Source organism: Centroberyx affinis, unplaced genomic scaffold, assembly GCF_046629955.1.
Source record: "Centroberyx affinis isolate AG114_WGS23_722 - 3 ecotype Tasmania unplaced genomic scaffold, CSIRO-AGI_Caff_v1 ptg006509l_1, whole genome shotgun sequence".
Classification (NCBI taxonomy): Eukaryota; Metazoa; Chordata; class Actinopteri; order Beryciformes; family Berycidae; genus Centroberyx; species Centroberyx affinis.
This window is the reverse complement of record NW_027283296.1, coordinates 50,464-63,796: the sequence shown is the minus strand read 5'-3', so window position 1 is coordinate 63,796 and position 13,333 is coordinate 50,464.

Genomic DNA, 13,333 nt, shown 5'->3' with positions numbered 1-13,333 from the left:
TTTTACATCCTAGTAATCCCATCTAATCCAGAGCGCCTCGATAATGACTGAGTAGGTGGCAGTTCAGTGTCTTGCTCAAGGACACTTCAGCCCTTGAAGCCTTTAATCCATCTGTCATTTATTCAAAACATCTACGCATTTATCTATTCGTCCATCCGTCAGTCATCTATCATCCATCTATCCTTCTATTGATTTATCTATCCATCCATGCATGTGGAGGAGAGACCGAGGGCTGGAGAGGGAGATGGGTGTTATTCATAAATGTGTGACAGAGAGAATGACAGAGAAAGAGAGAAGAAAAAAGGGAACGGAGGCAAAGGAGGTAGAAAGCGAGGGATGGATGAGAGAAGGAGAGAGAGAGAGAGAGGAAAGATGAAAATAGATTGAGGGATGGAGGAGGTAGAGAGGGGTGGAGGGGGGGAGGGTGTGTGTGTGTCCTGTCTGACCTACAGAGAACAGCTGACACACACACACACACACACACACACACACACACAGCACTTTAACACTGACTGACTGGTTAGCCTGTTAGCTTGTTAGCAGCAGTCACTTCCTCCAGTCTCCATCTGCTCCAGTCTTCTTTCTATCTGTTTGTTCTGCTGTGATTCCAGCTCAGTTCGTCTCACTGTAAACCAGGCTGATCTGAGCCTCAGGTAGACCGCTTCAGACCAGGTTAGACCACTTCAGACCACCTCAGATCACTTCAGATCAGCTAAGATCACTTCAGACCACCTCAGATCACTTCAGATCAGCTAAGATCACTTCAGACCACCTCAGATCACTTCAGATCAGGTAAGACCACTTCAGACCACCTGAGATAACTTCAGACGAGGTTAGACCACTTAAGACGAGCTTAGACCACCTCAGACCTGGTTAGACCACCTCAGACCTGGTTAGACCACCCCAGACCATCTCAGATAACTTCAGATCAGCCAAGACCACTTCAGACCACCTCAGATCACTTTAGATCATGTTAGATGACTTCAGACCACCTCAGATAACTTCAGACCAGGTTAGAAAACTATAGACGAGGTTAAACCACCTCAGACCAGGTTAGACCACCTCAGGTGACCATCTCAGTCAGCTAAGACCACTTCAGACCACCTGAGATCACTTCAGATCAGTTTGTTTAGATGACTTCAGACCCCCTCAGATAACTTCAGACGAGGTTAGACCATCTCAGATGAGGTTAGACCACCTCAGACGAGGTTAGACCACCTCAGATGACCATCTCAGTCAGGTTAGATCACTTCAGACCAGCCTCCACTGTGTGATGCTCTGCCATTGGCCTAAAATATCACATGACTGGTTGGTGTTGCATTGTGGGAAAGCATTTCCATGCCCCTTTCCCAAGGAAATCTCCTCATTAACATTCACACGGCTCACAGCTGCTCTGGTTTAGTTCAGTGTATCGGTGCTGACTGTTTCTGGTTTCTCCACTGGGGTGTAAACATATGAAGTAAAAATTAAAAAAAACTGCCATGTTCTCCAAAGAAAACGAAGGGTACAAGAGTGTGAACCAATTTGGGTCACCAGCCAGAAAACTACATATCCCATGGAGCAATGCGGCGGAGTGCAGACTAATCAAATAACTCAGTCGCAATTCAGTTTAATTCGTTTAAATATACTGCAGCTTTCACACACACACACACACACACACACACACACACACACACTTCCTCTCTGCCCCCTGTATGTAGTGAAGACCCATTAGTTTCTATTCTACTCTACTCTATTCAGCTTCACTTTGAGCTGTTTTTCACATGCACTGTCAGATGTGAATGTTTGATATTTTTCTTATTTCTCTTCTAGGCACGTCTCTCTTATCATCTGATCGAGGGTTACAGCAACGTTTTCGGGAACTATAGCCGACAGGGATAAAACTCTATGAAAACATGATGGGTTTTTAAAAAAAAAAAAAAAAAAAATGCCACCTACTCTTACAAAATGATTCCTCGCATGAAAGCAAAGCACATGACAGGGTTATTATTAAAGCTCTGAGTCATCTCGCGATCGTTTATTGCACAATATTTCTTCTGAATCAGCCGCGGTTTGAAAAGTTGGCTGATGACTTTCTGGTAGTGAAAACTTTCCTAAATGGATCCATGACAAGAAAGGAATTTTAAAAGAAGGGGAAGAAATTCTGACCAAAATGGATGTGAATTTGAAGTTTACAAGAATGTATTCTGTGTATAGGCTACATATTGTTGTATGGCTTTTAAGATGGAATTAATAAGATCAATAACTAACAAGATCACCTCATCAAGAAAGTGTCAGGTGGTGCAAGCAGCCTTTTATCATTCTTTTTTTTTTTCTGCATTGTTTACATTTGCTTTGGCAACATGTACTCCGGTGTAGGGCTGCAACTAACGATTATTTTCATTGTCGATGAATCGGTAGATTATTTTCTCGATTAATTGATTAGTTGTTTGGTCTATAAAATGTCAGAAAATGGTGAAAAATGTGGATCAGTGTTTCCCAAAGCCCAAGATGACGTCCTCAAATGTCTTGTTTTGTCCACAACCCAAAGATATTCAGTTTACTGTCATAGAGGAGGAAAGAAACCAGAAAATATTCACATTTAAGAAGCTGGAATCAGAGAGTTTTGACTTATTTTTCTTAAAAAATTACTCAAACCGATGAATCGGTTATCAAAATAGTTGGCGATTACTGTAATAGTTGACAACTAATTGATTAATCGATTAATCGTTGCAGCTCTACTCCGGTGTTTCATGCCAATAAAGATAATTCTGAATTTAATTGGTGCAGCTGTATAAACACTTTAATATACTTTCACTGTATTTACCACTACTGAAAATCTAAAAATATTAATCATTTTAAAATGATTTATCATGTTTGTGTATATAACTATTTGATGAGGATGTAGTGTTTTTGCTGCAGTTTTATTCTCTTCATGTGTATCTGACGGCTGCAGCACCCGACACTGAAACACTAAAAACTCCAAGAAAGAATTATATTTCAATAAAATAGAAACTGGTGACTCATACTGTAGAGTGATTACAGTACATGTCAGTCTTTGATATGTTTGGGGGAATAATGGCACAAAAGAAGCAGATAACCAGACTCGTCCTCTTCCTGTGTCAAAAACTGAAACTGGAATCAGACGAGTCTGGAGTTTCCTGGTGTCCCTCGGGTGACGCTGCAGCACCCTGGGCGTCTCCGGGTTTGGACAGACCGACTAGTTCCAGGCAGATATGTGACCAAGTCAACTTTACTCGAGTCCCAAGTCAAGTCCCAAGTCTAAATGTAGAACAGCAAGTCAAGTCCAAGTCATTAATGTCAAGTCTCAAGTCTAGTCAAGTCAAAGTCAGGTCAGAACAAATCAAGAGTCCAGTATCAATTTAAAATCTTAAAGAAAAGTAAATATCTAGGACTTTTCAATGCAATATGGTTTTAATAGGATAAAAACTTGGTAAGAGCATCATGAGTTTGATTTCTATAATCAGTTTCAACTTCAATAAATTCAATCATTCCATACAAATTCAGAAAACAGAATTTAAATTCAGTCGTCTGCTGGAACAAATCTCATCACTTTCAATCTAAGTCATTTACACAAACACAAGATCTCAAGTCAAGACTTTAGAAACCTTTTCAAGTCATCAGAGTACAAGTCAGAGTCAAGTCCCAAGTCACCAGAACCCAAGTCAAGTCAAGTCAAGCCTCAAGTCTTCTCTTCATGCATCAAGTCAAGTCTCAAGCTATTAAAAATGTGACTCGAGTCCAAGTCATGTGACTCGAGTCCAAGTCATGTGACTCGGGTCCCACCTCTGGTTCCAGGCCATGTCTCACCAGATCAGCAGCATCTTTTAAATCACTTCTCAAGACAGACTTGTACAAGAAAGCGTTCTTATAATGTTCTTTTATGTCCCTTTTTTTTCATCCCTGTTCATAATCCTGTCTGTTTCCTTATATTTTATTTTATCTTTATCCTCATGTCTGGCTTCATTTTTAACCTACTCTTGATTTCTGATCTATGTATTCACTATTTTCTTAACTGTTTTGGAAAGCACTATGTAACAATTGTTTTAAAAAGTGCTTTATAAATAAATACTATTATTATTTTTATTAATGGTGAACATCTGACAGAGGTGAGACAGACAGACAGCAAAGGGCAACGTGCTTAACAAACATCAAAGAGGACACAACTGGTGACCCCCCCCCAACCCCCCCACCCCCTCTCTCCAATGTCCCACTTCTCTTTTTACACTCCACTCATTCACTCATTCATTACCCAATCAACACATTAGCTCGAATAACCAATTATAACAGTCACTGTCGTTGATAATCAATATTTCAGACTCTCTCTTCACGCTCTTTTCCAGGACAAATTTATTGCATTTCACCTCCTTGTCAACATTATTTTCCGTGTTACGGTGTTTGTCCTCCTCACATCCAGTCTTTGAAATGTAAGATTGTGAGGAAAACAGGAGGAGAAAATATATATATATATATTACGTGGAAAACCCAAGAAAGAAAACGTGAATCATCATAATTAGAAATGAATGGGACACAACTGTAGTTTACTAGTGCAAATTTCTTCTATTCAACCTTCTTTTCTTCTTTAAATTCTGCTTTTAGATGTTGACCTACTCTCATAGTAAAATATAGTTTTATCACATGAAAAAAAATATTAACATTATGTGGACTGTGAAAACTTAAGGAGACATAAGTCTTCTTGAGAGAAATGAATGGGAGCCGTGTGCCCCAAAAAATAGTGAAATACAAAAACACATTTTAAAAATAATAACAAAAATAATAAAGTAATGAATACAAATAGGGAGGAACGTTTTAGAATAAATTGAGAAAAAAAATAATAAAAATGTATAAATAATAGAACGAAATAGATTGGATAAATGTGAGGTAAATTAGGAATAAAACCTGATTTAATTGGGGGTTTTTGTTAATTACCTTCATGTCGTTCATGATGAGCTGGAAGAGCCCTCCCAAGGCGCTGCATTCCTTCTCTATACCCGCATCCATTTTCCACAGGCTCGGAAAAAAAAAAACCTTACTTCCCAACACACCAACTTTTTAAAAAGTCTTCCAACCGACTGATGAAATACAACAAGAGAATCAATAGAGGCTTTTTTTAAGAGGGGAAACCGAGTTACAACACCCCGAGGGCAAAGTCCACCCTCCAAAACACAGCCCAAAACAGCCAGTGGAAAAGGGAAAAAACTGAGTTAAAAAAAAAAACACACACACACACACAAGTAAAATCCAGGTCGGAGAGAGAGAGAGAGAAACTCAATACGCAGCAGTAGTCTCTCACCCAAACCCGAGTAAAACCCCTTTGCTGGCTCCAACTAACGTTAAGCTTAGTCAGCCGATGCTACCAGCCGGCCAACTTGATAGTCGTCCGAAAAAACGGCACATCATGGCTGAATCATACAGCGGACCGTCTGGAAAATGTCTGACAGGGTTTTTGGTTTAGTCCCGGCTGCTTTATGGCGAAAGGAAAACACCGCTAACGGCAGCTAGCTAACTTGGCTAGCTAACTCCGCTAGCAACCTGTGACTGTCTGCCTTCCCAGCCGAAAACACACAGTCCTTGATCAATTAATTCACCAAAATAAAACAGTATCGCTTCTATTCAGTGTCCAGTTGGGATTTAAATCTTCGGGTCGGTCTTTTCCGACGTGTATCCGAGTGATTTCACGTTGTTTTTAGCGAGTTTTAACGAGATACCCAGCCGTTTTCCCCCAGTTTCTTCAATGGGAGTCCAGTGAGTGAGTCCGATCGATATCAAGGCGGCCAAAATAACGAAAAACCACTTCCGGTCACAAATTTCAAAATAAAGGCGTTATTGACAAACGCGTTTCAATGATTGATAAGATTAGATTAAACTGTATTGATCCCTGCGGGGAAATTGGATTGTTACAGCAGCAAACTGTAATAGGATTCAGTGAAATAAAAATAGAATACAAATAAGAATAGCGCGAATAGGGGGTACACAGCCAACATTTTCAGTGCTAGATCATGTTAAATAGAAATGAAAATATAAACAGAAAATGAATGAGAAATATGTGCAGTAATACAAATTTCATCAGATATATCCACTTTAAAGATGCAGATCATATATGGATCTGTGTATTACCTTATGTTCACCTTAACAACAAACTCCAGATGGAAGAAACACATGTGAGACTGATGTGGACGGATGTCTGCCTTCAGTAAATCCATATCACTGAAACATTAATGGCTTTTGTAATACATTTAAAAAAAAAAAAAAAGTATTGTATTGAAATGAAATCCAGATGCCCCGATGCCAACTGGAAATAAATGGTTGTATCACCTTGAAAAGAACCTTCCCACTCTGCTGTATCATCATTTATTTTACTTCTGTTGAAATGTATGTGATCAGATATTTTTCTCATCATATTTTACAATGTTATTGTTGTTGTTGTTGTTGTTGTTATCCCCCGATTTTAAATTTCCCCTCAAGTCTCTGATGCTTGTATATTCTTGTTATCGCATCTTGTCCCTTGTCAGCTTTGTTCAGTTCATTTTGAAAAAGTAAAATAATATATTAAAAAAAAACAAAAAACTATGGAGTACACAAGTGAAAATGTAGAATGCATTTAAGGAGGAATCTGCAGTAAATGAAAATACAATGGGTTTTTTTGTTGTTGTTTTTTTGCAAAATGTTCTTTTCACAACAGATCCACCTAAAAAATGTCCAACTAACTCAAACACCAAACCTGCAGCAGAAAGCCTGGTCTGTCTACTGTCTTGTGAAAGTGTTTGTAACCCAGTTCAGTGTCAGGTTCATTCCTAAAGGCTACAGAATGGGATCTTCAGTGTGTTTTTACAGTCTACAGATGAAAGATCTCATACAGAGGCCTGCCATGATAAACCAAGACACTCCTGGGTGGAAACGAGAGAATATTTAAGGAAGAATCTGTAGTAAAGGCAGGAAATACCCACACTCACCTGGACATCAACTTCAAGCACCTCAATGACTTTTAAGGTCTTTTTTGTTGGGTGTTCAGACCTGATCAGAGTCAGAAATCCTGCAGATCTCAGAGCATTTGAGTGTATTTCAGTGAAGAAAAAAGTCAAGAACTTTCAAGGCTTTGTTATTCTGAAATACTTGCATTTTCAAGGCCTGTGGGAACTCTGAATCCCACGCACCAAACTGCAATCCAATGATTTTTTATACTATTTATTCTGCGGTTTCACTACATATTTAATGTGATTCCACTGAGTAAAGACCTAGAATTGTTGCGATGTCATGGCAACAGAAAAATAATAAAATAACTGAAACATAAGTGTTTAAATGTTAGTTAATTAATTATATTCATGTTCAAGGATGTGTAGTGATAACAGAAGTATAAAAACCAAATCAATCTGATGTTTGGGTTGTGATTTTGTTTTGTCGTGTTGTGTTGTGTGTGTGTGTGTGTGTGTGTGTGTGTGTTGTGTGTGTGTGTGTGTGTGTGTGTGTGTGTGTAGATGTTACAGTCAGCTCCATGTAAACACTTCCGAACACTTTACTGCAACTTTACATTTAACAGTAAAATGAGCTTCAATTCCTATATCGCTAACACTACAAGCAACAAATAATGAAGAGGTCAAGGGTCGGATAGAGGCAGAGATAGAGGGATTTATTTTATTTCATTTATTACTATCATGATTATGATTATGATTATGATTATTATGATTATCATTATTATTATTGTATGCATCATATAGTTTCCAGTTTAGCGTCAAAATGGGGTTTTCAGGTTTTCCACATTTATTGCAGATAAACTTTGCAGTCTGGTGTATTTGGATAGGAATGAAAAAAAAATTAAAGTTTTCCTTTATGTAGATTACAGTTGTGTACAATTTTAACAAATCTTACTTTGTCTTAGATAAAATTATTTTTCTGGCTGTGTTTTAAGAAAGCATTTGAAAGAAGTGCGCAGCTCATTTGTATGCATGGCCTTTTTTTTTTCCTTTTCCAGTGACAAATTTAAGGTTTTTATTTTGAAGTTTGAAAAAAGACTTCCGGTTGGTGCTACCTCTCGCTAACTTGACGCAGCTGGTTGTCCGTGTATGTGGAGGTTTGCTATGTGGCGAACCCGCGGCGGCCCGCCGGGGCGGAGCTACAGGGCCATTTAATGACAGAGAGCAGTGAATGAAAATGATGAGGGTGGAAAGAGACGAAAATATCCTGCAGTTCTGTTACTTTACTGAAACTTTACTGCTGTACAAGTGACAATTCTGCAGTAAAAACCTACATAAGTAACAGTAAAAAAGCATCAAGAGAAGACTTGAGTCTGGACTTGACTTGGGTTCTGGTGACTTGGGACTTGACTCTGACTTGTACTCTGATGACTTGAAAAGGTTTCTAAAGTCTTGACTTGAGATCTTGTGTTTGTGTAAATGACTCAGATTGAAAGTGATGAGATTTGTTCCAGCAGACGACTGAATTTAAATTCTGTTTTCTGAATTTGTATGGAATGATTGAATTTATTGAAGTTGAAACTGATTATAGAAATCAAACTCATGATGCTCTTACCAAGTTTTTATCCTATTAAAACCATATTGCATTGAAAAGTCCTAGATATTTAGTTTTCTTTAAGATATTAAATTGATACTGGACTCTTGATTTGTTCTGACTTGACTTGGTGTTCTACATTTAGACTTGAGACTTGACATTAATGATATGGACTTGACTTGGACTTGTGCCTCAAGACTTGAGACTGACTTGGGACTCGAGTGAAGTTGACTTGATCACACCTCTTGCTTCCACCAGAGAAAGAAACTTTTAGAATAGAATAGAATAGAACAGAAAAATTCTCACTTTGCTCTGCTGATGGCTTAAGGCCGAAAGCTCAGCAATAAAGCGTTGTGTATTGCATTTTTCTGTTCTATTTAGTACTGTCTTTTGAAGGTGTGCAGATTGCTTGACTACTAGAATAGAATAGAATAGAATAGAATAGAATAGAATAGAATAGAATAATGCTATGGAAGAACATTGAAAAGAGAGCTAAGTGAGGTACAAAACAGTTGAGGTGTTCAGATTATAGTAAACAGTAAATCTAGCTGCTCTGTATATTATTTTAAACATCAATATATATTAATATTGAATATAATAAATATTGACAAATTAATATTACTCTCTTGGTCTAATGACTGGAAACCAATGAGTCCATCTTGGAGACGACTGATCTCACACCAGTAGTCCTGTTAGTTCTAGTGTTTCTCCACATTAAGACTACATTTCCCATCACCCCCGTTGCCTCCTGCCCCCCCTCCCTCCCCCTCCCTGAAGAGGATCAACATGTTGGAAGTGATTCCTCCATCTTCCTTTCCCTCCTTCCACCATCTGCTGCCAGAAACTCTTTCAGCTTTTGTGCCGTAAAGCGATCCAGCAGATTTCCCTCCAGATCCACCAGGTGGAGGAGAAACAATGGAGGATGCAGAGTAGAGGCTGGTAGAGGCTGACCTGGTTTGTTTACAGTCTTTATACTGATGTCTCAATATGAATGTGCAAACGATTCACTGACAGGAGTAACAGCATGCCTGGTTCTTTTTTATCCCTCTGTCTCCGGTAAGCAGCACCCATGGGAGCCAGGCGGAGCTACAGGGAGCTACTGTAACCTACGTAACCTCATGATACTGTTACTGTTATAACTGTTTCACACCTTATCAAATATTCAGCCGTCTACTAAATTAATATATATTAATATTATATATTAATATATAATATATTGAACAGCAGCAACCAGCGGCAGAAAAACAGAGTTCAGATTGTGTGTGTGTGTGAGAGAGAGAGAGAGAGAGAGAGAGAGAGAGAGAGAACAGGATAGTTGAGAAAGGATGAGACTCCCAGCTTGTGTGTGTATGTGTGTGTGTGTGTGTGTGTGTGTGTGCATGTCTGTGTGTGTGCATGTGTGTGTGTGTGTGTGTGTGTGTGAGAGAGAGAGATTCAGAGAGAGAGAGAGCAGAATAGTTGAGAAAGAATAAGAGAGACTCCCACCTCATGCCTCTCAGTGTGTGTATATGTGTGTGTGTGTGTGTGTGTGTGTATGTGTGTGTATGTGTGTGTGTGTGTGTGTGTGTGTGTGCGTGTGTGTGTATGTGTGTGTGTGTGTGTGTGTGTGTGTGTGTGTGTTTTCCTGAGACTCGGAGTGTTTTGCTGATTCACCCAGCAACAAGCTGAATCACCGGACCGGCATCCACCTACCGACCAGTCTGATTACCATGGCGACCAACCTGCCTCGGTGTGTGTGTGTGTGTGTGTGTGTGTGTGTGTGTGTGTTTGTGTATGTGTGTGTGTTTTGTTGAGTCACAGGTCCACCTACCGGTCTTATTGCCATGGAAACCAATGCATCAATCTACATATAGACAGCAGACTGTACCAGAGGTTCTCCACTAGGGTTAGACTGATATATATAGGACCAATTATTACATTATAATCTAAATAATTATTTTGTATAGAGCCTTTATTAAAAATGGGATCTGGTCCAGTCACCTCTGATATGATGGATTGATTATATATTTATTGAAGAATTGATCAATACTACACTGGTTGTCTATGAGAAGACAACAATACTACTAATACCATTACTAATACTACTACTAATAATACTGATAAAAAACATTACTAATACTATTACGAGTGCTATGATTATTATTATTATTATTATTTGGTGTCAATGGAGAGTTTTAGTGTCCCGATGTTGTTTCAGAGGCTTTTCTGGAATAACATTTTGGGGGAATCACTGAATTTTAGAAAGATTTCAGATTCACCTATTTATTTATTTTTGGGCATGAAAATGGTCAAATGAAAAGTTTTTGAATATCGGCACAAAATGACATCGTCGTCTTTCATCTAAAAATATTGGTATTGGAGGTATTGGTATCGGCCTTCAAAAACCCAGGTTGACTTATGGAACCTGAAAAAATATATTTCTACGATACAAATTTATTGTGTTTTAAATCTTGGTGATGGACGTCTTTGCTGAAGAACCGCTGATGCTGATGCGGACTCGTCTCCCTGCTGTCTTCTGGTCTTAATGAGCGCCTCAGTGAGGAAAATCATCTGACCCGGCCACAGAAACGTCTCCTTTCAGTTTCTACTTTGTATCTCAGAGACATGAAACACTGAGCTGTCTGTTCAGAGAGGTATTCTGCCTCTGGAGTTGTGTCACATCAGGTCAGAGGGGTTTACAGTGTGGGTCGAGATCCAAATGCTCAGTTCAGACTGTGATCGTTTTCCTTATGATGGTCAAAGACTGGAAGCTACAGGTTGCTTAGCTTATTATTTGGTCCAGAGTGTGAATATGATTTAATGAGCTTTGCTCTGAAGTTGAAAGAATAAATCGTTTCTTTCCAAGATAGTGACACAAACCCTAACAACATGACTGACATGACAGTAAAATTCATGTTGGAAAACCACTGAAGTTAGCAACTATTTTACAACGTTTTCCAACCAAATGCCAACATTATTGAGGATGGAATTATGAACTGGAACTATGAAGGAATTAATTATAACAAATTTGGAATTAACTGATAATATTAGGATAAATATATGGCTGCCTGTCTGTGATATTTAAGGTGAAAATACAGGGAAATACTGTACATTCTCATACTGTACAAAGTGAAAAATGATGCTACTACTGTGAAACTCAGCTGTATTGCCTTTCCAACATTTACTGTAGTTACCACTTACACAATGCAAGGATAAAGACTGCTTCTCTCTGGTATTTAAGGTGGAAATACAGGGAACTACTGTAAATTATCATACTGTAAATAGCAAAAAAAACACAAAAAAAACAAACAAACAAATACAAGTCTAAAAGTCTGTTCTAATGCCTATAAACCACACGCATAATACCAGGATATATGTGACTGTAACTGTGACTTTAAGGTGGAAATGGAAATAGGGTACTACTACACATTAATATACTGTATATTACACATTGCATTTGATTTATAAGGTTCAGGAGAGAGAATAAGGTAATACAGTTTTAGTCTACTTTTTTGCTTTATACAGTATAATAGCAAAAAAGTAGACTAAAACTGTATTACCTTATTCTCTCTCCTGAACCTTATAAATTAAATGCAATGGTATAGAATATATGTGGCTGCTTGCCTGTGACATTTAAGGTGGAAATAGAGGTTACTACTCTACATTATCATAGTGTACATGTGGAGGAAAAGCATGGCAGCAGTGCAGCACCCAGCTACATCCCAACCCTTCACTAACTCTCATGGCAGTGGGGTAAATCTGTCTGCTGTCAGGGTATTTTAGGGGAAGGGTTTCACAGCAGATCTCCTCCTAACACACTTACATAAGCAGTGAAATATTATCTGTTTAAAAGCAGCAGACTGGAAAATAAAGAACTGCTGCTGTCTGAGCGGTGGAGGATGCTGACATCTAGTGGCAGAGATCAGGAACAACAACAACAACAGGTTTTTACAAACTCTTTTTTTAAGGGTTCAAGTTCAAGCCACAGACTGTAAATAATCAAGCCTGTAGGGATGAAACTGTTGTGTTTTTGTTAGAATTCTTCTTCTTTCTTCTTCAACATCGTCTTCTTCTTCTTCTTCTGTCCTAACAGTACCTTGGTCTCAGAAACCATAAGAGCTACAGCAATAAAACTTGGCAGATAAGTTCAAAGTCTCACCCATTACTCAGGCAACAAAAATGATACCAATCAGCCAGATGGTGGCGCTACAACAATCAACTTTATGTTTTGGCTTATAACTTCTGAACCATAAAGGGTAGAAACACAGGTCTTTTTCTCTGAGATCCAAAGTATTTTCCTTGGGTCATGTTGAGTCAGTTGTTCACATTGTTGTCCATTTTCTGCTATTTTGAATTTTATCCAACATTTTTCGTCCTCCTACAAATTTGACAAAAAAAATCCATTGACAATTTTTGTCAATGGATTTTTGATACTCTGTACCATTTGGCCAAAATTTCCTTCCATAGTTCACAAAGATGTTGTGGGCAGGATCTTTTTTTACAAAAACTGCACTAACTCATGAACACATGTGCAGGTAGCAAATGTGAGGTAATATGCCAAATTTGGTGGCAATTTGTCAATAAGTGGTGCTATAGAAATCTTATAACTCTAAATGGCAATAACTGTGGACCCCATCTGCTGCTTTTTGCTTTTTTTTTTTTTTTTTTACCTAAAACAATCTTTACCTCAGAGACCATATGTCCTAGATCAACCAAATTTGGTGGATGTGTTTCAAATCTTCCCCACTCGGGAAACAAGATTTACACTGACTGGCCAGATGATGTCGCTATAAGTTCAGGAGCCAACAGCTCCTGAACTATAAGGTCTAGAATCAAATTTTTTCCCCCT